The following is a 25,182-nucleotide window of genomic DNA, read 5'->3' as shown; positions in this document are numbered from 1 at the left end:
AGCATATGCATGACCCGTTGCTTAAGCAATGCCTTTTACAAAATGGCAATCAGGCCACCCGTGCCCTTATTACTTCCACCCCAGGGGATTGGACTGTCCAGCAACTTTTAGAAAAAGCTGCGACCATGCCCACCGGCTCGCAACTATTCTTAGCACAAGCCTTAGAAAAATTAGATGAAGGGCTTAAAGAACAGGCTATCAGCTCTCAAAATCAGGTTATGGCAGCCCTTGCTCCTCTCCAAGCGGCAGCAGCACGTCCCCGCCCAGCTCCAGATGGCCGCATGAAGTGTTATCGCTGCGGGACACCCGGTCACATCCGTCAGTCCTTGGAATACTCCGATTTTTGTCATACGCAAGAAGTCTGGTGCGTTTCGCCTTTTACATGATCTTCGTGCAGTAAATCAACAAATGGAATTTATGGGGGCGCTACAACCTGGTCTCCCCAACCCGGCTATGTTGCCCCAAAACTGGCCTCTTTTAATTATAGATCTCAAGGACTGCTTTTTTACTATTCCATTGCATCCAGATGACACCAAGCGCTTCGCCTTTACCTTACCTGCCCTGAATAAAGGAGAACCAGCCAGGCGATTTGAATGGACTGTATTGCCACAAGGGATGAAAAACTCACCTACTTTGTGCCAACTGTATGTTGATGCTGCCTTACAACCCTTACGGAGACAGATGCCTGATGCCATTATTTATCACTACATGGACGACATCCTCTTTGCTCAAAGGGATCCTTTCACCCCTGCCCAGATGCAAATTATTGTTGCTTCCTTGGCTGCTTGGTCCCTTGTTGTAGCACCCAACAAAATACAAGTTTCTGCTCCATGGAAATATCTAGGATGGACTATTACCGCTCAGAGAATAAAACCTCAAAAGTTACATATTCAAGCATCTATTTCAAACCTAAATGAGGCCCAGAAACTTCTAGGAGACCTGCAATGGCTTAAACCTGTTACAGGAATTCCCAACATGCTATTGGAACAGCTACGTCCTTTGCTAAAGGGCACAGACCCATGTACTCCTGTGACGCTTACGCCGCAACAGTCTAAAGTCTTGCAGCAAATTACATCCTGCATCTCCAGAGGCTTTGTCGACCGTCTAGACCCCGACACCCCCTTATCCTTAACTGTCTGGAACAGTGGAGAACATCTCTTAGGAGCTATTACACAGCAAAAGAAAACGGGGGACATCTCCGTTTTAGAATGGATTTCGCCCCCCTTGCAGCAAAGAAAAACAGTCACTCCAAAGATTGAAAATTTGGCAACTCTTTTACAGAAAGGACATCTACGCACCTGGGAAATTAGTGGCCTTGAACCTGCAGTTATTAACCTCCCCATGGAAAAACCTACTTTAGAGTGGTACCTACTCAACTCCTCGCGACTCACTGAAGCATTGCTCTCTTCTGGAGCAGAAGTTCGCACCGGCCCATTAGCCCCAAAATTACTTAACTGGTTGGGAAGCTGGACCTGGATATCCAAACCGCTGCAACACCAAGGGCCTATCCCTGATGCTTTGACAGTTTTTACTGATGCCGGACGCAGAACCAGGACAGCTGCTGTTGTTTGGCACTATAATCAACAATGGTGCCACCATAAGATCGCAGCTACCCCTACTGATACATTACAAACCTTAGAACTTGTAGCAGTACTGTGGGCCGCCCTTCATTTTTCGGAACCCCTCAATGTCGTTTCAGACTCTCTTTATGTTGTGGGAATTGTTTCTAGAATCGAGGACGCTGTCATCAAGGAAGTAAAAAAACAGCGACTTTTTGATCTGTTATTACAGCTAAAACGTGCGCTGCGGAACAGATCTCACCCTTATGCAATTCTCCATATACGCAGCCATAAGTGGCAAGAAGGCTTAGGAGAGGGCAATGAGAGAGCAGATCAGATCGTATCACTCAGTCAGAATGTTCCCAAAAATACTAGGGCTCGAGAAAGTCACAGTATGTTTCATCAAAATGCAAAAGGATTAGTAAGAGATTTCCATATCCCCTTACGTGACGCACGCGCCATAGTAAAAGCATGTCCGTTATGTAGTTTTCACAATACTGGGGTCGGTTTAGGCATAGGAGTCAATCCTCGAGGACTTAAAGCCAATGAAATATGGCAAATGGACGTCACACATGTCCCCAGTTTTGGGCGCTTGAAGTATGTTCATGTGTCAATTGACACATACAGTCATTTCATATGGGCTACGGCTCAGACAGGAGAACAAGCGAGACATGTCGAACGTCATTTGAATAGCTGTATAGCAGTTATGGGAGTCCCTTTAATAATCAAAACTGATAATGGCCCCGCTTATAGCAGTGCACGCTTTGACAGATATATGCAAAATTGGAATATTACTCACAAAACAGGCATTCCCCACTCGCCCACAGGTCAGGCTATTGTAGAGAGGGCACATGGCACCCTCAAAACATACTTGCAGAAATATCCTGATTTGTCCAACCTGCAAGACAAATTACTAAAATGCCTTTTTGTCCTAAATCACCTTTGTGTGTTTGGTGAAAAAGAAGTGCCTCCTGCCATTGTTCATTTTACCTATCCTCAACCCCCGACGCCCATGCCTTGGGTGCGCTACAAAGACCCCAAGACAGGACTTTGGCAGGATCCTGTAAAAACCTTGTACTGGGGAAGAGGTTATTTATGTGTGTCCACTCCGACAGGTCCCCTATGGGTTCCGGCTAAATGGACTAAGCCTGTTGTCACTGATGAGCAACCCACAACAGAGGAAGGCGAGAAGAGTACAGAGGAAGATCTCACAAATCCTGCAGGAAGTTGAGCAACGGTTTCGCGTTACCTTCCTTGTGGACTCCGAACAGGAGATAGAGGATTATCTCCTCCCACATTTGCAGAGACATTTTTTACGCTTTTGCCAATCTGCTTGCTTTGCATGTAATTGTAGTAATCATAAGGCGTGGGTAAGATTGCTTTGCGGAGGTTGTAATTTACAGTGGTGGGTCCACCAGCGACATCTATCAGAAGGGTTTTGGTGTCAGTCTTGCAGTTTTCACTGGCACCGTGAGACGGCTCAAGGAGCATTAGTACAACTCACAGGCAAAAATATCATTGACAGTTTGCAATTAGTTGAAAATCTTGAAGATCTGAGACTACGAGAACTTGCGTGGTCGGTACAGCATTTAGCAAAAAAGATCTTAGCAGATAGTTACTCTGTAGTTTTGCAATCCTCCTGCCAACTAAACATTGGGGTCCCCATTCAGTGGCAAGTTGAACCAAGAAAGTGGGATCATGTTTGCCGGCGGTTTAAGCATCGTGCTGCTAATCGCAGGCCCAGTAATAGGTCACACCTTTCCCTACCCTCCTAAGGTGTTTGACCTCAGAGATAATATCTGGGTCTCCTTGGCACGCGAATTAAACACCACAACATTCTGTGCTTCCTTAGCCACACCCAGTACTCCATTTTTGACATGCTTAGTTGGAGTACCATTAACAGATAATACATGGCGCAACTTTGTAATCGAGACCCAGAAGCAGCTCAAACCTATTTGGCAGTTGAATTCCACAAAAAATATTACTCATGGCCTACTAGACTATGATATCTGGGATGATAGACTCCCGGTGGGCCCTGAGCCACAAGAAATAGAACTAGTTGATTCCCTTAACGCTACAGCCTGTATCTATATTAATAGTTCACGCAATTTATGCCAAGAAGGCAGCCTTCGTGGCTGTCAAATGGGTACATCCAACCCCACCTGGATTAATCCTGTTGGCAATGCTTCACAGTGGGACTTAGAATGGTGCAACGTTACCGTGAGAAATCGATCTCTTGCAGCCCCTGGAATGTTTTTCCCTCGAAAGTTACCCAGAGGGTTTTTCCTAATTTGTGGGAATCGTGCCTGGTCAGGTATCCCATCCAAGCCTATAGGCGGGCCCTGTACCTTTGGCCAACTGAGTCTTGCACTTCCACAGCACCATCCTAATGCTATACACCGAATACGATGGAAGAGGTCTTTAGCAGAAACTATAACATCTGAATGTGAAGATGACCTCACGCTATGGAGCAAATTAGAAGTGCTTTTTACCTCCCTTTTTGTTCCTGGTGCAGCTGCGGCATGAGCCCATCGTCACTTAGAAAAACTGACATGTTGGATAGTCAAACAGGCAAATGGTACCAGCCGAGTGTTGTCTGAACTTGCAGAAGACCTGAGTTCAGTCCAGCACGCCCTGCTTCAGAATAGAGCGGCTATAGATTTTTTACTTTTAGCCCACGGCCATGGCTGTGAAGACTTTGAGGGAATGTGCTGCATGGATCTTGAGGATCATTCTAAGTCCATCCACGCCGAAATTAAGAATTTGATCGAACACTCCCAAAAGATAAAAAAGGACTCCGGATTTTTCGGATTAGAAGGACTTACAGAGTGGATGGGCTTAGAAGGATGGATGAAAAGTGTGATCAAATCTTTAATGCTATTGCTAATAATTGTTTTGCTTAGTTTACTTATGCTTAGCTGTATAATGTCATGTGTAAAAAATTTAATTTTGAAGTCAGTCAATATGACTATGATCATGCAAAAAGAAAATGGGGGAAGTGTTGAGAGTCTTTCTGAGGAATGGCTAAAAAGCAAAGGTCATGATGACACAGCAGGCTTAGTAAAGATGCAGACTTGGCAAGGACACTGAATCCTTGAGCAAGAAGTTGTATAAATAACAGGATGTGAGTCCAGATAAGTAAGCAGAAAGAAACCATATGGAAGAGGAAAATAAGACCCCTGTGTTTGCAGATCTCACGGAATAGCTCCCACCAATAAGGAGCTCAGCTTTTGCAATATGTATGAGCTAATTAGTACACTATAAGTATGTGTAGATTATTACAATAAACGAGACTTGCTGATCACAATGCCTTGAGTGCTTGTCTCCCGCGACTCCACCCGACAATCCCCCACAGGCATTAAAGCTTTATTTAAAACTGAATATGCTGCCCCTGTATCAACCAAAAATTCTATTTCTTTTTCCTTTTCCCCTAGCTTCATTATAACCAGTGGATCTGCTAGGGTGGAATCCCCTGGTCCTCTTCAATCTTCTTTCACATGTGCAACCACCCTCTGTAGATACAAAAATGCTGCTAGCAAGGATTTTCTTGCTATTGTCTACGTCCATGAGAGACTTTTCTCTCTCACAGAAGAGGTAGCAGAGTATGTAAACTACCAAACCACCTGCAACCTTGAAAAGTCTTGTTTGTGGTATAGTAGAAAATATTTTGACAATGGATGTTTTAGGATTTTAGCCAATCACCCCCAAGGGGGTGGCTGATCCTTGTCCAATTAGACTTTGAAGAAAAAAGTCTATAAAAGAGTTTGTAAAAATAATTAAATCAATCAATCTTGCTGCAGAATTCCTGCCTGCTGGATCTCCTCTCCTCCTCCTCCCTATGGCTGCGAGACATGGTGATATACCGTAGGGCCTAGGCCTGCGGTAATACACCCTCCCTCCTTCTCGGTCTCCTCTGTTCTGGCGGTCTTCTTGTCTTCTTTCTGGGCACCGGTTTTTCCAATGACCGAATCTCCTGCAAATCGCGCATTGGTCTCTACCTAGCCGGGGTGGGCCCTGTCTGGGAGGTCCTTGTCTGGGGGGTCCCTGTCTAGGTTTTTCCCTATTTCCTTCCCTTACTACTGCTACTAATTTCTTCATCCCTTGCTTGTAACTTTCTTCTCAATTACTGAATACCCTCCAAGCTACATCTAATAGAGTTTCCAGGTTCTTCCCCTCTGGCCCCTGAAGTTTTTGCAATTTACACCTGATATCTCCCGTGGATTGTCCTAGATACAAAGATACTAGCTGTTGTATCCCTACCTCGGTCTTAGGATCCAGCGATGTGTATTGCAGCGCATTGCGTCCCTCAGACGATCCAGGAATTCGGATGGTGACTCGGAAGGTCCCTGTTTCACTGCATACAAAGCTGACCAATTTAGGGTCTTGGGAATGGCCCTTTCCACCCCTTTTGCTATCCATTCTTGATAAGCTTTTAATTTCTTTAATTCAGCTGTTCTATTCGGACTCCAGTGTGGTTCCTGGCATGGGAAGTAATCTTTTACATCTAATTGTTGCATTTTGTAATAGTCCTCTGCCAAGTCTCTTGCTGTTTTCAAAACTAACTGTTTCTCCGTGTCTGTTAGTCCACCCAATAGTAGTTGTATATCACCCCAATCTGGATTATGCTGTTTTATTATGAGTCGGAAGCGTTTAGCAGTACCCGCTGGATCACTTCGGTAATTTTTGGCAACGTTATGCCATGCATCTAGGTCAGCAGTAGAGAAAGATACTCTAATCAACATTGTGTTCCCATCAGGTGCCACTGCCTCCCGTAGGGGTGCCATCAGTACCTGCTTCCTGGTTCGGGATGAGACAGGACTGCCCGGGGGAGAGGGGGTTGGCGTTGGTGTTCCTTCCAAGTCCGCATCCTCTTCCCGTCTCCTAAGGGGAGTGTTCCAGTTTGGGCAAATTTAGAAATATATCCTCTGAGAGAAGGCACAACCACCCCTCCCCCACCAGGTTCGGGAAAAAATAAATTTTCCTCGAAGGAAAGTGAAGAAGATAAAACTATTTATTTAACAAACACATGGGAAGGAAAATAATGTTAGATGGTAAAATCTTTCGCGGTAGAGGAAAAAACCTGGGAAAGTGTTCGAGTCCTCCCTTTGGTCTCCTCGGAGCTGGGGCTTGGGCCGGGGCCAGGCCCTCTGTGCCCGGTGGAAAGTCCTCCCGATGTGCTCTGATGTTACAGCAATCAAGCAGTCCAGTAGAAAAGGGGAAAAATCCGGAATTCCAGAGAAGGAAATCCAAAGTCCAACTCTCAGTCTCTCTCTGGAGAACAAGAAGAAGAAAAACTGGCCAAAAACTGACTGGAAGAAAAACAAGCCGGGTGCTTCCTCCCTCCCCTGCCCCAGCTAGGGAAAAAAAAACCCCTGCTATCTTTTTGTAACCTTGAACGAGCTGCAAACTGCTTTGAGAAAGTTTTGCTCAGTGTTTTCCTTCCCCCTTTCAGGCTCAGTTTAGAGGCATAGAAAGGCACAAAAATTAATTTCTGGGCATAGGCAGCGATATGGGATACACATCATAAGGTCACCCCAAGACATTCCACCCCTTATCCCATATTGTTGGCTCAATGCCCAAACTAAGATATTCCAATTTTACACACACATTAATACATATATATATATATATACACAGCTATATACGAACAGTGACAGTGATAATCAGCAAGCAGGGGTATACTGGCATTTCACACTACAGGTGGTTTTCACGCAACAATCAGATCTCCCTGTGGTACACAACGTGTTGTTCCATCTTTCTGCATTACCCACCATGTGCAACCAGGTCCCTGAGCAAAGACAACCTCACGGATGGGTTTGTCTGTACTCGAGGCAGAATTTATCCACACAGTCTTTCCTAACAGACCTCTGACATGCACTACTGGGACCTTATCTCCATCTGTTGTATGCAGGGATTCAGATTGGGCTGGACCAGCTCTATTGGTGGAACCTCGGGTGTTAACTAACCAGGTGGCCTTTGCTAGATGCTGTTCCCAATTTTTGAAAGTTCCCCCACCTAGTGCCTTCAAAGTGGTTTTCAACAATCCATTGCACCGTTCCACTTTGCCTGCAGCTGGTGCATCGTAAGGGATGTGGTACACCCACTCAATGCCATGTTCTCTAGCCCAGGTGTTAATAAGGCTATTCTTAAAATGAGTCCCATTGTCAGATTCAATTCTCTCAGGGGTGCCATGCCTCCAAAGGACTTGCTTTTCAAGGCCCAGGATGGTGTTCCGGGCAGTAGCATGAGGCACAGGGTAGGTCTGCAGCCATCCAGTGGTGGCTTCTACCATTGTGAGCACATAGCGCTTGCCTTGGCGGGTTTGAGGCAGTGTGATGTAATCAATCTGCCAGGCCTCCCCATACTTGTATTTGGACCATCGCCCACCGTACCACAGGGGCTTCACCCGCTTGGCCTGCTTGATCGCAGCGCATGTCTCACAATCATGGATCACCTGGGAGATACTGTCCATGGTTAGATCCACCCCTCGATCTCGTGCCCACTTGTAGGTGGCATCTCTGCCCTGATGGCCTGAGACATCATGGGCCCATCGAGCTAGAAAGAACTCTCCCTTGTGTTTCCAGTCCAAGTCTACCTGTGACACTTCTATCTTTGCAGCCTGATCTACCTGCTTGTTGTTTTGGTGTTCTTCATTAGCCCTACTCTTGGGGACATGGGCATCTACATGGCGGACTTTCACAACCTGCTTTCTTACTCGGGCAGCGATGTCTTTCCACTCTTCAGCAGCCCAGATTGGTTTTCCCCTATGCTGCCAATTAGCTTTTTCCCACTTTTCTAACCATCCACACAGAGCATTGGCTACCATCCATGAATCAGTGTAGAGGTAGACCTTTGGCCACTTCTCTCTTTCAGCAATGTCCAGGGCTAGTTGAACAGCTTTGAGTTCAGCGAGTTGGCTTGATCCACCTTCTCCTTCAGTAGCTTCTGCAACCCGTCGTGTGGGACTCCATACGGCTGCTTTCCACTTTCGTTTCATCCCTACGATGCGACAAGAACTGTCGGTGAAAAGAGCGTAGCGTGTGTCTTCTGATGGCAGTTGGTTGTACGGTGGAGCTTCTTCAGCACGTGTCACTTGTTCTTCTTCATCAGTGAGACCAAAGTTTTCACCTTCAGGCCAGTTTGTGATTATTTCCAAGATCCCAGGGCAATTCAGTTTTCCGATACGGGCGCGCTGTGTGATGAGAGCAATCCATTTGCTCCATGTGGCATTGGTGGCATGGTGGGTAGAGGGAACCTCTGCTTTGAACATCCACCCTAGCATTGGTAGTCGGGGTGCCAGGAGGAGTTGTGCCTCAGTGCCAATTACCTCTGAGACGGCTTGGATTCCTTCATAGGCTGCCAAGATTTCCTTCTCTGTTGGGGTGTAATTGGCTTCAGACCCTCTGTAGCTTTGGCTCCAAAATCCCAGTGGTCGACCTCGAGTCTCGCCAGACACCTTCTGCCAAAGGCTCCAGGACAGGCCATGGCTCCCGGCTGCAGAGTAGAGCACGTTCTTCACTTCGGGTCCTGTCCTAACTGGGCCAAGGGCTGCTGCATGAGCGATTTCCTGCTTGATCTTGGCAAAGGCTTGTTGCTGTTCAGGGCCCCAATGGAAATTGTTCTTCTTGCGGGTAACCAGGTAAAGAGGACTCACAATCTGGCTGTACTCGGGAATGTGCATCCTCCAGAAACCTATAGCACCTAGGAAAGCTAGTGTTTCCTTCTTGTTGGTTGGTGGAGACATTGCTGTGATCTTATTGATGACCTCAGTGGGAATCTGACGCCGTCCATCTTGCCATTTCACTCCCAGGAACGGGATCTCTCGGGCAGGTCCCTTGACTTTGCTCTTCTTGATGGCGAAACCAGCTTCCAGGAGAATCCGGATAACTTTCTCTCCTTTCTCAAACACTTCTGTTGCGGTGTTCCCCCACACAATGATGTCATCAATGTACTGCAAATGTTCTGGAGCCTCACCCTTTTCTAGTGCAGTCTGGATCAGTCCATGGCAGATGGTGGGGCTATGCTTCCACCCCTGGGGCAGTCGGTTCCAGGTGTATTGCACACCCCTCCAGGTGAAAGCAAACTGAGGCCTGCACTCTGCTGCCAGAGGAATGGAGAAGAAGGCATTAGCAATGTCAATAGTGGCATACCACTTCGCTGCTTTGGACTCCAGCTCGTACTGGAGCTCCAACATGTCCGGCACGGCAGCGGTCAGCGGTGGAGTCACTTCATTCAAGGCACGATAGTCCACAGTCAATCTCCATTCCCTGTCAGACTTGCGCACAGGCCAGATGGGGCTGTTGAAGGGTGAGTGGGTCTTGCTGACCACCCCTTGGCTCTCCAGCTCACGGATTATCTTGTGGATGGGAATCACAGCATCTCGAGTTGTCCGGTACTGTCGGTGATGCACTGTCGAGGTAGCAATTGGTACTCTTTGTTCTTCCACCTTCAGAAGGCCGACTGCAGACGGGTTCTCTGATAGCCCAGGCAAAGCGTTCAATTGCTTAATGCCCTCTGTCTCCACAGCAGCTATTCCAAAAGCCCACCTGAGTCCCTTTGGGTCTCTAAAATACCCGTTCCGGAGGAAGTCTATGCCCAAAATGCACGGGGCCTCTGGGCCAGTCACAATGAGATGTCTCTTCCACTCATTTCCAGTCAGGCTCACCTCGGCTTCCACCAAGGTCAAATCTTGTGATCCACCTGTTACACCAGCAATAGAAACAGATTCTACCCCCACATGCTGCGATGGAATTATTGTACGCTGCGCACCAGTGTCAACCAAGGCATCATATTTTTGTGGTTCTGATGTACCAGGCCAACGAATCCACACAGTCCAAAAAACACGGTTTTCCCTGACCTCTACCTGGCTAGAGGCAGGGCCCCTCTATGCCTGGTTATCCTTCTTTCCCTGGGCCTGCACCTTAGAGGTTCCTTCATGGGAATTGGACATGCCATCGTCTTTTCCATCATTTCTGGCAGTTTGGCTACAGGCAACTGGAGCTACTTCCTTTTTGGTAGATCCTCCTTTCTGAGACTTGCGCTCCTTCAATTCACTCACTCGTGCTGCCAGAGCAGACGTGGGTTGTCCACCCCACTTCCTCATGTTTTCCCCACTGTCACACAGGAAATTCCACAGCTCACTTCGTGGGATGTACCTTCTCTCTGGGGAACGTCCGCGGAGAAGGCACTCTTTAATCTCCTGGTGATTCTTCTTCATTTCATCTTCAATTTTCTGCATACGTGTTTCCACAGCTGCAATTCTTGCATGTGTTGGGCCATGCACAGAGTCTGCATATGCTCTGAGCTTCACTGCCATATCCCACACGGTCTCATTCGCACCGTACTCCGGTTTCATTATTGCTAAAGCAGAAGCATATTCTGGTGGCCCAAGATGTATGAGTTTTCGCCACATGTATGGAATAACTCTGGCCCGGTCTGGACTTCTCAGTCCTGGGTCATTTGTGAAGACAACCTCTACCACTCCTAGTTCTCTCAGGCGCTGGATCCCTTGTTCTATGGTCTTCCACTGGGTTTGCTGCATGTAGAGATCATCTCCGCACATATATCTTTCAGCCACGCCTGTCAAAATCCGTCTCCAGAGACTGGTAGAGTTAGCCTCCCTTTTCATCTCTTGGTCGATCACTGGATCATGTGACAGGGATCCCAAATGCCTCGCTTCAGCACCGTCCAGCATCACATCATCACCTGCAGCATCCCAAATACGGACCATCCAACTTATTATGGATTCATCGGACCGTCGGGTGTAATCCTTTCTTAGGCTGTGAAGGTCCTTTATGGACATGGACTCAGTAATGGTTTCTGTGCCTGAGTCCGTTGGTGGTTTTGAGGTTCCTTCCCCTGCATCATCATCATCTTTCACTGGGCGATCAGTTTTGGTTGTGTGCTTTTTCCTTGTGACAGGAGCCACTGTCAATGGCTTAGACTCTCCATCTGGTTTGGGCTTGCTCTCTGGTGTGGCTGCAGTCTGAGTGACTGCAGGGGTGTCTGCAGGCTTTGCTGATTTATCTTCCTGCCTCTCTACCTTTACCTGCTGCAGTGTGCGATAGGCATATGCCAAAGCCCAGCATATTGCAAGGAGCTTGTTCTCATTAGAATTGTTATTGTATTTCTCTTTCAGATATTTTCCCACCTCAGCTGGTTTCTGAATTTGTTCAGATGGGAAATCCCAAACTATCGGGTCAGAGAATTTCTTTAGGGTTTGGCCGATGCCCTCCCATTCCCCACACCACTCAGGATGTTCCACCTCTGGGTCAGGGGTCTCAGCAGTCACCCGGGAAATCTGAGTTCTCATTCTAGACAAGCTGTGAATTACATGGAGGAAGATTACCAGATTAAATACCAGGAGGGTGGTCTCTTTAACATCCAGGGGATACTGAACATTCTCAAAAGATAACCTATCAAATTTAAAGGGAAGGGAAACCCCATCTCCTCCTCCTCTAACAATCTGGGTGCAGTTACTAATAAATTCCCAAAACAGGCTACTGAAGCTAGGACTGGGGTTAGGACGGAGAAACCACTTATCATACACACCTCGAACAGCTGCTTGTACCTCTATCAACTTCTTATAAATCATTATCACCGAGCACAGCAAAATAGAAATCCTGATTCGTCTCCCTTCTCTGTAAAATTTACATACCAGGGACAAGATTGGAGCAAGTTGTGGATAGGCAAACAACCCTAGGGACCAGAAAGGCACTAGTACCTTAAACAAGCCTACGGACCAGAAATACATGAATATATTAAGCCAGAGAAACATTATGAACTCAACAAACATGATGACTATTTTACCCCAGCACAGAAAAAGTAAATTCAAACCAAAATGTAATTAGCACAGGTTTTTTTTCACTTTCCTTCGAGCCACGCATTTGGGCGCCACTAAATTTGTTCTGGTTTGGGCAAATTTAGAAATATATCCTCTGAGAGAAGGCACAACCACCCCTCCCCCCACCAGGTTCGGGAAAAAATAAATTTTCCTCGAAGGAAAGTGAAGAAGATAAAACTATTTATTTAACAAACACATGGGAAGGAAAATAATGTTAGATGGTAAAATCTTTCGCGGTAGAGGAAAAAACCTGGGAAAGTGTTCGAGTCCTCCCTTTGGTCTCCTCGGAGCTGGGGCTTGGGCCGGGGCCAGGCCCTCTGTGCCCGGTGGAAAGTCCTCCCGATGTGCTCTGATGTTACAGCAATCAAGCAGTCCAGTAGAAAAGGGGAAAAATCCGGAATTCCAGAGAAGGAAATCCAAAGTCCAACTCTCAGTCTCTCTCTGGAGAACAAGAAGAAGAAAAACTGGCCAAAAACTGACTGGAAGAAAAACAAGCCGGGTGCTTCCTCCCTCCCCTGCCCCAGCTAGGGAAAAAAAACCCCTGCTATCTTTTTGTAACCTTGAATGAGCTGCAAACTGCTTTGAGAAAGTTTTGCTCAGTGTTTTCCTTCCCCCTTTCAGGCTCAGTTTAGAGGCATAGAAAGGCACAAAAATTAATTTCTGGGCATAGGCAGCGATATGGGATACACATCATAAGGTCACCCCAAGACAGGGAGGCTTAAGCAAATCGATTAGTTCATCGTCTTGTCCCTGAGCTGCTGCCTAATAGACTTTGTCTGACTTTATGCATCTCTGGCCTATACTGCACGACGAACAACACTGCTTAATTCTTCCTTGGCCTTTTTTATTCTCTTTTTCCTGAGCTAACACCATAGGATCACTGGGGGGTTTGATTCCACAATCTCTCTGCCATTCCGGGTGATTTCGGAGAAAGAAAAATGCGTCGGTGTAGGAAACTTGTTCCCATTTACCTTCCTGTCTCAAAAACAGCATTAATTGTAGGAAGGTATTATAGTCTAAAGTTCCAGTTGGTGGCCACTTTGCTCCATCTTCTCATTTATACAGTGGCCACCATTGGGTGCAATATTTTACAAGACTTCTTTTATTTTCTGTGCCTCCAGCTCCTACTATCTCTTTCCAATGTGCTAAAACACAGCCAAGTGCGCTCACTCTGGAGGTTTCCTTACTCTGTCCAGTTCCCAACCTGTTATGAGTTTGAGTTCACTCAAATACTGTGCCACCCACTCCAGGTCACCTGTATAGTGTATAAGCCACTCTTTATAAATTCTCTTATGCTTTCTGCCAAGCCTGCTTCGCTGCCACTTAAAGTCTTCTTCAAAAGCCTTTACTACTTCCTCCCAATCCTTTTCTAGCACACTACTATTTTTGGGAACGCGAGGCTCTTTGCCACACAAAAGTTTTAAAACAAAATGTTCTTTGCTTTCCCAGCACTCCAGGCATGGATCTCTGTCTGTCAAATAAATAGAATCATAATATCTCCGACTTCCACAAAATCCACACTGAGCTAAAACCCACAGCCGGTGTAGGGCTGGAGTCTTCTTATACCCACACACAAAGCAGGGAGTCCCTGCTGTCACTTGTGCAGGTAGGACAAATGAACAGAAAGAGTCGGGGGCTATACTCCTACCATATAACTGCTGAGGGATGGAGGGGGGGGCAATGACCTCCCACCCTGCTTAGCCACTGTTGTTTCTATCTCCTTTTCCTAGTTTTATCTCGCTTCCACCCAAACCTTTCTTCACACTCTCTCACAGTTCTTTCCCAGTTTTCTTCCCGAACCTCCCAAACCTCAGGTACCAAATGTGACTTCCCACACACAAACTTTAAAATCTCAGGCTCAAAATCAACTTCACTAGAGTGCCTCCGATAGCACTGAGAACATAGGCTCTGCTGTCTGGCAGAAGAGCAGTGCCACCTCTTCTTACAAACTTTACACTGTATTAATACCCATTCAACATGCCACCCTCTTGCTGAATGAAAAGTTCTGATACATCCACAAAAACAAGCTATTCCACGTACTCTTTCAAACCCTAAATCCTCTGCTGCTGGTTGTTCCCAGTCTAAAGCCACTAATCTTCCTGTAGAGGTTCTGTATATTCCCTCTAAAGGAACTCATTCACGTCTTCTCTCTATCCAATGTTCTATCAGATTTACAAATTCCCAAGAATCAAGGCCAAACCACTGAGGGGGAGGGGTTCTTCTAACCTCTCGCCTAGCCATGATTCTAATTCTATTAGCCTAAAAATCAATAATCTAGCACCGCTCCAAACAAATGCTTCAATACAACGTATCAAACAACACACGGCAACATACACATCTCCGATCTACAAACAGGCGAGCTAATATACAGCCACATGCACATAAAAGCAGTCCAACGACAACCAATATCCACACAGGCATATAAGCAACACAACACTCAAACCAGCTACTAGTAGCAATAATATTCACAACACTCACTTGTAATAACTTCAGGGTCCCGCTTATATTTTCCCCAATACAATCATCAACAAGTTCTGGCGGAACCCCCCCCCGGAATCACCCGATCCGCTCTCAGGATCACTAGCAGCTCCTCTATCAGTCGGTGATTCCCCCTTCCCGGCTTCCGTAGCCAGCTACTTGCAAGCTCCATCTTTACCCACACAGGGACTAACGCTGTTCACGAGACGTCTTTACATGGCTTACCAGCAGCCCTGGCCACGCGTAAGACTTATAGGCACCCTAAATCCAGAACATACCGTTTATCCGCAGTCTCAGCAGGTTGCTCTCTGCCCTCGCAGTGAGTGAGCTGCGGGGCGGAGTTCCTCCAGGAAAGCCCTGGGGCGCACCTAGGATGTCCGCACCTCAGCCGATCCTGCAGCTGGACAGAGTTCCTCCTGCCAGCTCGCCAAAATGATACGCGGAAAAGACTCCACTACTGGAATAAGTAGTAAAGTAGATATGTTTTTTCCAGCGCTGGGATGCATGGGGGATAATTCCTCCAAAGTCATGCATGCCTACAGCTGCATTCAGCTTGGTATATATCGGGTTACGAGTTCCATATTCATTGAGTTTCCCAATACGCCTATACATATTCATTACTTAGCCCCGCCTAGTCTTGCCTCATATTATAATGAGCCCAAAAGTCATTTACATCTGAGTTGCGCTTGCGCAGTGTTGTCTGGTGCTTGTGGGTAGGGGTCTCCGGGATGAAGTAAGAGTCCTCCTCAGATGAAGTAAAGCGTTTTCTTCATTCTGAACTTTTCACCTTGCTTCCCTGCGCATGGTCTTTATGTCCCTGGCCCAAGTCCAAACTTCAAGGCTGGTTTAAGTTAGTTTTAGATTCGAAAACAGGATCTTTGGTCAAGATTCCTTCCCTTTATCAATAGTCTTATATCTTTTCATTCTGCTTTGGTAGGCACAATAAGTGTTGAGCAAGCTGTATGCATTGTTTTTAAGAAACAGCTTCTTATTAAATCATTTAACCTCTGCTTCCCCCCCCCCCCCCCCCCCCCCCCCCCCCCCCTTGATTCAGGGCAGCTGCAGCCAGGCTCCAGCAAACAGCCGGGAGAGGCTCCCTCGGAGGGGGAAGGGGTCCCACATTTTCCCCTGAGGCACCCGAGTAGATGGTGAGGGTCCTTTCCAGTGAGGTAGGGTGTTAATAAGGTCCCAGTTCAACGGCCGCTCTTACGAACAGAGCCTCACTCACTTTAGGAGAAAATAGTAGGCTATGGAAATCCGCAGTGGTGGCAAATTCTTCCCACAGTGGCCGCAGCCTGTCTCCTCTCTGATCTTGAGAGCGAGAGAGCGACAAGCCAAGCCCAGCCCCTCATCCCCCAGACAAAATCTTATGGTACCTCTGACCTTCCAAAAGAAAGCCCCTCAGAGAGGAGAGTGCAGCTGTACCCTTTCCCCCACCTTGGCCACTTCTTTTGTCTCTTTAGTATCAGTCGTTATTATCTCTTAGGCAACAGATGGCAGAAAATTCCCTGAGAGAAAAAGAAAAAAAGGAAAAATCCTAACCTCCAACAACATACAGGTTCCTCAGGTAGTCTTAAACCAGATCATTTCATATGATGGGAGGGACTCTGTTCCCCAAGTCCCTGCCTTGAGGTTCAGGATCTGAAGAGATTTGGGAACAGTGGTTTCCAGTGGATACAGAGGAAAAGAAATTGACAAGTACCACAGCCTTCTCCATGTTGCTTATCGCTAGACCTCCTGACTTATTTAACGGCACGGGAAGGTGGGGGGGATGGGGGTGGCATCTTTAGTCTTCCTTTTCTAATCAATGCACCTGTGGAAATGCATTATACTTTACATCCCTTGCCAAATTCAGCTCCAGGAGTGCCTTAGCTTTACAGATCACATGCCTGCACACCTGGGTGGCATCTCTAGATTCTTCCCAGGTTGCGTGGCCCTGGTTCCACTTCCAATTCATTTCCTCTTAGTGCTTCAGCTCAACCAGAAGAGAAGGCCCTTACTCAGTGTTGGGGTTTTAGTTTAGTCTTAGGTTTTCCTGTTAAAGGAATTTTCTCCCATATGCATGTTGCTAGGGGACAAATAGCTGTACTTAAGAAAGACAAAAAGGGGAGTGGGGCGGGCCTGGCTACTCCTTTGTCTACACCTGGGTGTGGGGGCAGTTCGCTCTGGGCGTCCGGAGAGAGAAGCTGCAGAGAAAGGAGCTGCTGCTTCTTTTCTTTTTGGCCGTTCTTTCTTCCTGCTGGAAGCAACGCCGGGACCCCAAAAGCCGCTTTCCCTGCCCTGCTGGAGACCGAGCTGTGGCTGCCCTGCCCCACTGCTGCTTCGAGCTTTTCGCTACGCTGTAGCCCTGCTCGCCCTGCCTGCCTGGGCCTCCGTGGGGTTCTCCCATCTGGATACATCTCGCCTGCCACCCGGGATTTGCATTCGCCCCTGCCGCTCCAGCCTGCCGTTCCAGCCTGCTGTTCCTGAGAGCCCGGGATCAACTGCCCAGCGGTTTGTGAAGCCTTTGTTCCATCCCTTCCCGGGATCCCGGGGCACCGGTGCCGCGTGTGTCCCGAGCTCGCTCCGGAGCGCCCCCTGCAGCCGCGGGGGAACCATCGCACCTGCCCTGCTCACCGGGAGCCGCCAGCGCCCCTGCCGGCTGCGAGCGGAACTGCACCCGAGGGGAAAGGGCCTGACAGCCGAGAGGGCTGGGACTGGGTTTGTGATTGCTGTTACTGCCATAGTTGTTGTTGTTCTGTTTGACTGGTTATATACATATATATATATATATATATATAGTAAAGAGCTGTTATTCCTATTTCCCACATCTTTGCCTAAAGGCCCTTGATTTCAAAATATAATAACTTGGAGGGAAAAGGGGTTATATCTGCCACTTCAAGGGAGGCCTCTGCCTTCCTTAGCAGACACCTGTCTTTCAAAACCGAGACACTCAGCAACACTGGTCTCCTGCCTGTCTTGCCTGATTTCTTATGCATGACAATGGAGAGCTATTGTGCTCTAAGAAAAATGCCCCTCAAGAACTGCCAGCTCAATTCTGCTGCTTTATAATCCCTGAGGGCAGTTTCCCAGGGGGTGCCATCCACTGGTTCTTTAAAGACCTGAAAGTTCGCTCTCCTAAAATTCAGTCTTGACTTTACTCTTTCCTGTGAGCAGAATGCTTCCAGTGGTTTAAGTAAGAACGCTTCGTCGACCTTCTCTCCTTGATCAGGTGGCCTATAGTAGACACTGTCAGGAAAATTAATCTACCAACACCAGAGGTTTATGTCCAAAGAGGAGACAGAGGAGTCCCGTTACTTTATTCGAATAAAGGGAGAGGCCATTGGGCAGTCCCCTGGGATCTCTCAAATTTTTGGAGGGCGCAGCCTCCTTTGTATCCTAATTTCCCGGCTGCATTTCCCTCTCTCTTTCCCCACTGGCTGAGGTACTTGAGAGGTACAGACTTCCCAAAATGCCTAATACTACACTTTTATCTCTCAGTGCTAATTTCATCAACCAGCAGGCCCAGAACTTGTTTGTAAAGACAAGTCTCTCATTCCTTTCAACACCAAACACAAGGTTTTCTTTGTTGGCTTGTGTGGTGAATCATGCCTCAACCGGGCCAGGAGACACTTCAGAGACAGAGTCAGAGAAGTGGGTATTTGCTTTATTCGGCGTGCCGGGTGTGTGGGGATCACTCCTCCAAACACACACCGGTGCTCCCTACAACACAGTATTAAGGGTTAAATTATGAATATTCATCACATTCCTTGGGACAGGCGTGGTTATAAAAATTATTTCTCGGAAGTCATTAGCATATGGGCCATGCATGCGCTGTGTGTCCTGGTGGTCGCGCTGAGGAAGACCTCTCCTCTTCCTCAGGGGTCTTTCTGATGAAGACCAGTAGTCATCCTCCCAGTGAACTTTTCACCTTTCTCCCTGCGCATGCGTAGTCCTTTGAGGAATGATTCAGCAGTCTCTGAGATGATCCTTGTCCCCTCTATCTTGACAAGATTAGGGTGAATTCGGCTTCTCAGGCTTTGTAATTAACATCTTCTGTCTGAACTAACATTTGCTGTCTCCCAATAGTTAACTTGTGCTTACATGAGTTAATTATTGACTGCCCCCTCTTCAGTGGAATGATGACCATGGATCCAGGCAAGGGCTTAAGGCTTATTATCTACAGCCTACACCATGTACCCTCCACGTTATCTTTCCAGATCAAGATCTGCATAGCTGATGTCAAGAAAGGACAAGTTGGTCGAAGGAGGAGGTCCCGGGCAGCTAGGTTATTCCTCTTTTGTCTCTGATGAACAGAACAGAACAGAACAATATCATATGACTGGAACTTTGAAGGACACCAAGGCCAAAAAAGTAACCTTTGCCGGATTAAGGGTCATTTAACATAAAACACACACCCCTGTGTGGTATTAAGCTTAATGAAGTACAGGTGTTGGGGTTTAGAATTTTTCTTTTTATTTTTTTCTCTTAGGGAATTTTCTCCCATTGTGTTGCTAAGAAACAATAACGACCGGTACTTGAGAGAGACAAAAGAAGTAACCACAGAGAAGGGGGAGGAGTGTAGCTGGCTTTACTATCATAGCTGAGGGACATTGTCCTGGGAAGGGCAAGAGATATCGAAAGATTTGGACTGGGGGAAGGGGTTGGGCGCAGCTCCTAGCTCTCTCTTGCTTTCCCGGCATTCGGAGGGGAAAGAAGGAGGCTGTGGTCTCTGTGGGAAGAATTCGCCACCACTTCGGGGTTCTGTTTCCTGCTGCCTTTCTTCTACTGTGTGCTTGTAAGAGCAGCCGTTGCTCTGGGACCTTATTAACACCCTACCTCACCAAACAAAGGGCCCATCACCATCTGCTCGGGTGCCTCAGGGGAAACCCCAGGATGCCTGAGCCCCTTCCCTCTCCAAGGGAGCCTCTCCCAGCTGTGTTTGGAAGCCGGGCTGCAGTTGCCCAGCCCCTGCCGTTCCTCTGCTACTGCTCTGGGGTATTTTGCTACACTGTAGCCCTTCACCCCCTGCCTGCCAGGACACCCCGCAGTTCCAGCTACAGCTGCTCAGTTTCTGCTGCCTCTTGCTTGCTACCCCAAGTGAGCTTGTTCCTGCCATTCCAGCTTGCTACTTCCGAGGTTCCCGCTGGGGCACTGGGATCGGCTGCCCCTGGGGGTTTGTGGAGCAAACCCCTGTCCATCCATTCCGCCAGTGCATCCGCCATTATCACATCAGAGAGAGATGACTGAACTCCTGCCACAGCGCCCCCTGCAGACATAGGAGAATCATTGCACCTGCCCTGCCTAGCTAGGGATCCACCAGCGCCCCTGCCAGCTGTGACTGTAATTACACCAAAGGAGATAGTGCTTGACAGCTGAGAGAAGGCTGTTACTGGGTTCGGGTTCTGTTTGTTGTTACTGCCGTTGTTGTTGTTTGTTTGCCTTGTTATACATACTAGTAAAGAACTGTTATTCCTTTTCCCATATCTTTGCCTGAAAGCCCCTTAATTTCAAAGTTATAATAATTCGGAGGGAAGGGGGTCATATTCTCCATTCCAAGGGAGATTCCCGTCTTCCTTGGCAGACACGTGTCTTTCAAACCAAGACATACATGCTACTACATATAGGATTATATTACTCAGCTCCTGCTTAGATCATGCTATATGTAAGGAGGAGAAGATTGAGCGGTATTTAAGGAGGGTAGAAATTTCACTTAGTGTCTTGGTTTTGAAAGACAGGTGTCTGCCAAGGAAGGTGGAAGCCTCCCTTGAAATGGCAGATATAACCCCTTTTCCTCCGAGTTATTATAATTTTGAAATCAAGGGCCTTTAGGCAAAGATGTGGGAAATAGGAATAACAGCTCTTTACTATATATATATATAACCAGTCAAACAAAACAACAATAACTATGGCAGTAACAGCAAACAATCACAAACCCAGTCCCAGCCTTCTCGGCTGTCAGGCCCTTTCCCCTCGGGTGCAGTTCCGCTCGCAGCCGGCAGGGGCGCTGGCGGCTCCCGGTGAGCAGGGCAGGTGCGATGGTTTCCCCGCGGTTGCAGGGGGCGCTCCGGAGCGAGCATGGGGAGCACGCGGCACTGGTGCCCTGGGATCCCGGGAAGGGATGGAACAAAGGCTTCACAAACCCCAGACGGCTGGCCCCGGTGTCCGGCTGGAGCCTCGGGAAACAGCAGGCTGGACCGGCAGGCTGGAATGGCAGGCTGGAGCGGCAAGCGGAAGCGGCAGGGATGAGCACAGATCCCAGGTGGCAGACGCGATGTATCCAAGCGGGGAACCCCCCGGAGGTCCAGGCAGGCAAGGCGAGCACAGCTACAACGCAGCGAAGGCTCCAATCAGCGGCGGGGCAGGGCAGCCACAGCCCGGCCTCCAGCGGGACAGGGAAGGTGGGCCGGGGGTCCTGGGATCTTTCTCTGCAGAAAGAAAAACGGCCGAAAAGAACCAGGCTCCTCTCCCCGAGAAAGCGGAGATCGAACTGACCCCACACCCAGGTGAAAACAAAAGAGTAGCCAGGTCTTTTGTCTTCTCTTAAGTACAGCCATTTGTCCCCTAGCAACATGCATATGGGAAAAAATTCCTTTAACCGGAAAAAAACTTGGACTAAACTAAAACCCCAACATTATCCACCCCGAAATTTTTCCCATACTAACATGTTACATGAAACTTAACCTTTTTAACCATATATATACATGCATCACCCAAATTATATAGATATATACATGCTGATACTGATAAATTGATACAAGTACAGAGCCATGGGTAGTTCACCCTAAAACAAGGTCCCCTTGCGGTATGCATCGGGTCTCTCCATCCCTTTGCATCACCCACCAGGTGCAACCTGGTCCCTGAGCAAAAACAGCCCCACGGGTGGGTTTGTCTTTGCTCAAGGCAGACTTCACCCAAACAGTTTTTCCAAGCATACCTCTCATGTGCACCACTGGAACCTTATCCTCATCTGTTGTTTGTAGGGGTTCGGATTGGGGAGGGCCTGCTCGGCTGGTGGAGCCTCGAGTGTTAACTAACCAGGTGGCTCTTGCTAAATGCACCTCCCAGTTTTTGAAAGTCCCCCCACCCAGTGCCTTCAAGGTGGTTTTAAGCAGTCCATTGCACCGCTCAGCCTTCCCAGCTGCTGGTGCATGGTAAGGGATGTGATACACCCACTCAATGCCATGTTCTCTAGCCCAGGTGTTTATAAGACTGTTCTTGAAATGAGTCCCATTATCAGACTCAATTCTCTCAGGGGTGCCATGCCTCCAAAGGACTTGCTTTTCAAGGCCCAGGATGGTGTTCCGGGCAGTAGCATGAGGCACAGGGTAGGTCTGCAGCCATCCAGTGGTGGCTTCTACCATTGTGAGCACATAGCGCTTGCCTTGGCGGGTTTGAGGCAGTGTGATGTAATCAATCTGCCAGGCCTCCCCATACTTGTATTTGGACCACTGCCCACCATACCACAGGGGCTTCACCCGCTTGGCCTGCTTGATCGCAGCGCATGTCTCACAATCATGGATCACCTGGGAGATACTGTCCATGGTTAGATCCACCCCTCGATCTCGTGCCTACTTATAGGTGGCATCTCTGCCTTGATGGCCTGAGGCATCATGGGCCCATTGAGCTAGGAACAACTCTCCTTTATGTTGCCAATCCAAGTCTATCTGGGACACCTCTATTTTCGCAGCCTGATCTACCTATTTGTTGTTACGATGTTCTTCGTTAGCCCGGCTCTTGGGGGTGTGAGCATCTACATGACGGACCTTCACGGATAGCTTCTCTACCCGAGTGGCAATGTCTTTCCACTCCTCAGCAGCCCAGATTGGTTTTCCTCTGCGCTGCCAGTTTGCCTTATTCCACCTTTCTAGCCAACCCCACAGAGCATTGGCTACCATCCATGAATCAGTGTAGAGGTAGAGCTTTGGCCACTTCTCTCTTTCAGCTATGTCCAGAGATAATTGGACAGCTTTGAGCTCAGCAAATTGGCTCAATCCACCTTCTCCTTCAGTAGCCTGTGCAACATGTTGTGTGGGGCTCCATACAGCGGCTTTCCATTTCCGGGTAGCGCCTACAATTCGGCAGGAACCATCAGTGAAGAGGGTGTATTGTCTTTCACTCTCTGGTAGCTCGCTATAGGGTGGGGCTTCTTCGGCACGCGTCACCTGCTCCTCTTCTTCTTCAGAAGATAACCCAATAGTCTCACCTTCCGGCCAGTTCATAATTATTTCCAAGATCCCAGGGCGACTTGGGTTTCCAATTCGGGCGCACTGCGTGATGAGGGCGATCCATTTGCTCCAAGTAGCATCGGTGGCGTGATGCGTGGAGGGAACCTTTGCTTTGAACATCCACCCCAGCACCGGTAGTCGGGGTGCCAGAAGCAACTGTGCCTCTGTGCCAATTACTTCTGAGGCAGCTTGGACTCCTTCATAACCTGCCAAGATTTCTTTCTCTGTGGGAGTGTAGTTGGCTTTGGACCCTCTGTAGCTTTGGCTCCAGAATCCCAGTGGTCGGCCACGGGTCTCACCAGGCACCTTCTGCCAGAGGCTCCAGGACAGGCCATTCTTCCCGGCTGCAGAGTAGAGCACGTTCTTCACCTCTGGTCCTGTCCTGACTGGGCCAAGGGCTACGGCGTGAGCAATTTCCTGCTTGATCTGGGCAAAGGCTTGCTGCTGTTCAGGGCCCCAGTGGAAATCATTCTTCTTGCGGGTAACCAGGTAGAGAGGGCTCACGATCTGGCTGTACTCGGGAATGTGCATCCTCCAGAAACCTATAGCGCCTAGGAAAGCTTGTGTTTCCTTCTTGTTGGTCGGTGGAGACATTGCTGTGATCTTATTGATGACCTCAGTGGGAATCCGACGCCGTCCATCTTGCCACTTTACTCCCAGGAACTGGATCTCTCGGGCAGGTCCCTAGACTTTGCTCTTCTTGATGGCGAAACCAGCTTCCAGGAGAATTTGGATTATTCTCTCTCCTTACTCAAACACTTCTGTTGCGGTGTTCCCCCACACAATGATGTCATCAATGTACTGCAAATGTTCTGGAGCCTCACCCTTTTCCAGTGCAGTCTGGATCAGCCCATGGCAGATGGTGGGGCTATGCTTCCACCCCTGGGGCAGTCGGTTCCAGGTGTACTGCACACCCCTCCACGTGAAGGCAAACTGAGGCCTGCACTCTGCTGCCAGAGGAATGGAGAAAAATGCATTGGCAATGTCAATAGTGGCATACCACTTCGCTGCTTTGGACTCCAGCTCGTACTGGAGCTCCAACATGTCCGGCACAGCAGCGCTCAATGGTGGAGTCACTTCATTCAAGGCACGATAGTCCACAGTCAATCTCCATTCTCCTTCAGACTTGCGCACAGGCCAGATGGGGCTGTTGAAGGGTGAGTGGGTCTTGCTGACCACCCCTTGGCTCTCTAGCTCACGGATCATCTTGTGGATGGGAATCACAGCATCTCGAGTTCTCCGGTACTGTCGGCGATGCACTGTTGAGGTAGCAATTGGTACTCTTTGTTCTTCCACCTTCAGAAGGCCTACTGCAGATAGGTTCTCTGATAGCCCAGGCAAAGTGTTCAATTGCTTAATGCCCTCTGTCTCCACAGCAGCTATTCCAAAAGCCCACTTGAGTCCCTTTGGGTCTCTGAAATACCCGTTCCGGAGGAAGTCTATGCCCAGAATACACGGGGCCTCTGGGCCGGTCACAATCGGATGCTTTTGCCACTCCTTCCCAGTCAGGCTCACCTCAGCTTCCAAAAGGGTCAACTGCTGTGATCGCCCGGCCACCCCAGCCATGGATACAGGTTCTGCCCCCACATGTCCCGATGGCATTAAAGTACACTGTGCCCCAGCATCAACCAATGCATCATATTTTTGTGGCTCTGATGTGCCAGGCCATCGAATCCACACCGTCCAGAAAACCCAGTTCTCCCGTGCCTCTCCCTGGCTGGAGGCAGGGCCCCTCTAGCCCTGGTTATCATTCTATCCCTGGGCGTACATGCTCGAGGAACCTTCAAGGGGATCCGACATATCATCCTCCCTTCTGTAATACCTGGCAGCTCGGTCACGGGAGGCTGAGGCTACTTTCACCTTAGTGGAACCCCCTCGGTTAGTGCCTCCCTCCTTGAGTTCACGCACCCGCACTGCCAGGACAGAGGTGGGTTTCCCATCCCACCTTCTCATGTCTTCCCCATGCTCGCACAGAAAAAACCACAGCTCAGCTCGTGGGATGTACCCTCTCTCTCTAGCTGGGGGACAACGGGCTCTGACTTGGGGGCCTATGACTTGCACTGGTGCCACACTGATCTCCCTCATCTCCTCCCTC

At 48.5% G+C, this 25,182-nt stretch overlaps 1 long non-coding RNA gene across 1 annotated transcript; it reads left to right on the top strand.

Moving 5' to 3' along the window:
• The first annotated feature begins 297 nt into the window (after positions 1 to 297).
• Positions 298 to 2,742, top strand: LOC116437386. Its single transcript, XR_004237272.1, has 2 exons — positions 298 to 644; positions 2,675 to 2,742. It is a non-coding gene; the product is annotated as an uncharacterized LOC116437386 (long non-coding RNA).
• The last annotated feature ends 22,440 nt before the right edge of the window (positions 2,743 to 25,182 follow it).

The sequence above is a fragment of the Corvus moneduloides genome, chromosome W, assembly GCF_009650955.1.
Source record: "Corvus moneduloides isolate bCorMon1 chromosome W, bCorMon1.pri, whole genome shotgun sequence".
NCBI lineage: Eukaryota > Metazoa > Chordata > Aves > Passeriformes > Corvidae > Corvus > Corvus moneduloides.
Note: the sequence above shows the minus strand (reverse complement) of the source record. Positions and strands in the feature narration are given on the sequence as shown.